Source organism: Lissotriton vulgaris, chromosome 2_1, assembly GCF_964263255.1.
Source record: "Lissotriton vulgaris chromosome 2_1, aLisVul1.2, whole genome shotgun sequence".
Taxonomy (NCBI): domain Eukaryota; kingdom Metazoa; phylum Chordata; class Amphibia; order Caudata; family Salamandridae; genus Lissotriton; species Lissotriton vulgaris.
In genome coordinates this window covers 336,141,231-336,144,735 of record NC_141687.1, presented here as the reverse complement: position 1 = coordinate 336,144,735, position 3,505 = coordinate 336,141,231, and the positions used below count along the sequence as shown (strand labels likewise).

Here is a 3,505-nt window from a genome sequence, read left to right as displayed (position 1 = left end):
AAATAAGCAATATCATTAGGAAGAGTAAACACTTATAACCAGGACACGTTAGGCCCAAATATAAGACTAAACAGAGGCCAAGTACCCCGCATAAATAATGGGGACCCCTCTAAGACACATGGTTAAGGTGTTCCCTAGTGACAAGGACAAAATAGAGAAATATTGTAAGGCGTGGCATAAGGCAACATCAAAACTTGAACATGCATGGCCTGAAAAAGGCTCATTTGACAACAACATTAGATCATATAGCCACTGTTGTACAAAGCAAATATAATGGGAAGAAATTAGAAAAAAGGAAGATCATCTTAGATCAGTGGAAGGTATTTTGTGAAATACACGAGAAGGAGACTGAGATAAGACCCCAGTCCTCTCCTTCAGCGCCTCCACCCCCCGTACCGAGAGGCACAAGCAAGTTTAAACATTGCAAAGGTACAGGGCATGTATACAATGCAGGCTAATACATCAAACACACCTCCTACCTCCTCACGTCTGCCTGCTGTATGATATTCAGACCCTGAGTGTAGCCCACCATCAGAATCCTCTTCCAAACACAGTGATTATGTCCAGCTAACGCTGCGCCCAAGAATGGCTAGCACACCTCGTGAGATGTCAGGCAGAGACCACAATAAATATGTAGGAGCAGAGGATGCTACCTTTAATTTCATTTAGAAGATGAAACTGCACCTACCAAGAAAGATAAAAGGGAACGTCAGCACCCAAAATTAGATTAAAAGGACACACAGAGAGGATGTGTTACTAGGAAAACAGTCAGCGGTCCAAGGACTTCAAGCCCTGAGAGTGAGAGGAGGACAGGAAAGTTAGCCTTTACACCAAAAATACCTTCTGCAGAATGCTGGAGACTGATAGAGGAGGGTAGCGAAAACCAGTGGGTCAAGATAAGGGAAGATGGACACAAGAACAACCTGGGAAAAGAGTAGGTGCCCTTGTGGCATCGGAGGACACTAGACAGGTCACAGATGATTGAACACCAAAGCTCGGAGGGCTTCCTCCGTGCACATAATCTCTTAGGAAGGTATGAGGTCAGACAGATCTTACATAGGATCAGATGGGGCATTAGATGACTTTACAGAGCATGTTAAAAGAATGTCCATCATTAACGACTTTGCTAGAGAACAGTCACAATTTGCCTGTGAGGAGGGAAGACACCAATAGAGGTGCTGAGGCCTTACAGAGGAGACAGTGAGAGTTAAACAAATTGAGATTTGATGGAACGCATGCACGCCCTTATGAGAAGCAGGGGACATTTAACATGATGGGAAGAATGACATTGAGAAAAGACACAGCACACCTACTCCCTTTGCGCCCAGGCAGTGACCCGACACCCAATGAAATGGTGGCCCAACAAAACCAGAGTTGGTACAATGTTGTCCCTTTTACTGACAATCTAGCAGGTTGGACAGAGGGACTAGCACCACAAATGACATCATGACCACGAGATGGTTCCTTTGAGCCACGAGACGGCAAATGCAGAGATGTGCATCCTTCACGGCATAGGGGATCCTGAGTGGGATTATCCTTCTATGAAGGACAGCCTGAGAATATGGCAAAGATTTGCCAGACAGTATGACTCGCCTCACCTTACTATACATAGGGACACGGTCCTGTCACAACTGCCCTTAATATTTAAAGGTTCAGCGTCGCCCCAATATATGCCATGGCCCCAGGTGGATAAAGAAAATCTTTAAAAACAGCTGCCACCACTTGCTGATGGAAGTGGAGAGCTGCTTTTGAAAAACATACAGCAGGGATACTCCTTGCAATAGGCGACATCAAAAGTTTATTAAGCTCCCTTATAGGAGATGAAACCGATACACTGGTCATAAAAGCAGGAGTAAAGGACGTGGCATTAACTAATTCAAAATGTGATGGGGCACACTTCAACAAAGTAAGGGGAATTGTTTGGACACAACTAAGACGAAAGCACCCAGATTGGCCAGACATTGGATCTCTCAGGGCACAGACAATGCAGCCAGATGAAGACCCAGCACAATTCCTCAGCAGAATGAAAGAGAAATGGACACAGGAGGTAGGGGAGAGATGGGATGTGATTGGACAAAATGCAACATAGTGAAGAAGGGATTACCAGCTGAAGTGCAGGACAAAATAGAAGCCAAACCATGGACTGAGATACAGGCTCACATAATACATTATTGTAAAAGGAGACAGGACAAGGAAAAGAGTGAGAAAGATACAACTGAGAAAGCACCAGCTAAAGAAGTACAACAGAAACTAGCAAAGAGGACAGAGGGAGGACTGCCACTGCGAGGAAGGTTTGGGGCAAATAGGCAAAACACATTCAGGGGGGGGCAGACTTGCCATTACTGTAAGATGCCAGGACATTTCATTAAAGAATGTAGGACCAAAAAGAACGACGACCTGGCAGGGGTAATATATGGCCAACAAATGGTACCACCCGGTCGCATTGTGGCACAACCTGCCATGAGCCCCCAAGTGATAAGTCTTCCACAGCCCCAAATGCAGCCTCAATAACAGTTCCAGCCGCTACACGTGCCCCAAATGCAGTATGGGCAGCAACAGGCAGTGCAGCCCACTGTACAACCCTAGACCTTACAAGGCGGGGTAACGGTCAGAGGAGGAAATCCCTTTCAGCAAAATTTTGTGGGAGGATATGCTCAATGAAGGTGCCCACTGAGTAGTCTCATGTGTCCAGTAATATTGATAACTCACAGGCCAGACGAGGAATCTACTGTGACGGTAGCCATAAATGACAGGGAATACTGCTTTCTCATTGGTACTGGGCCACTAGGTCCTGTATCTGTGAGAGGACTCCTGCTGTCAAATTCATCAATGGACACACAGGGGTTCTCCGGGGAATCGATGAGGGTTCCATTCACCAAACCTGTGGAGATGGAGATAGAGATAGGGGGGAGGTAGGTTAACGGAAGTCTCTTATTCTCCCCCACGGCCCCAGCAAACTTGTTAGGATGTGATCTTATGGCAAAATTAAAACGTGCCCATCCACTTTGAGGAGGATGGGACAACGGTTTGCTCAACAGCAGCAATATCTCGCATATGTATCATGACAGTGGTCACTCGCCACCCAGACGGTGACCGAACCAGAGCTAGGCCCATAGACATCCCAGCCTTTACTAGAGCAGTGTATACTATTAGAGCAGAAATGCCAGAACTAACGGGAAAGCTTGTTAAATTGCCAAGGAACTTTCTGTTCCACCGCCAGAGCCCCAAGTCAGAAAAGCTGAATTCTGAAGTGTCAGATAAAGATCTCATACTGGAGGTGGAAGCTGTGGAGATATCTTCCACCTGGGGGATGGTGATGGCCAGTGAATACACCTGTGCGATGTGGGCCTGTGTCATCTTTCATGATCCCAATATAAAAGTAAAAGATATATCAGATGACCAGTTGTTTATTGATGACCCCACAAGATCAGTGTTTGTTTTTCAAGACAGTATTCCATTGCTTAGTCCGCTGGAAACCAGGTCTGCAATACCAAAGACTGTTTCT

The 3,505-nt window shown here is 46.0% G+C and overlaps 1 pseudogene; it reads left to right on the top strand.

Moving 5' to 3' along the window:
* Positions 1-200: 200 nt before the first annotated feature.
* On the top strand, positions 201-2,661 carry LOC147730296 (uncharacterized; annotated as a pseudogene).
* The last annotated feature ends 844 nt before the right edge of the window (positions 2,662-3,505 follow it).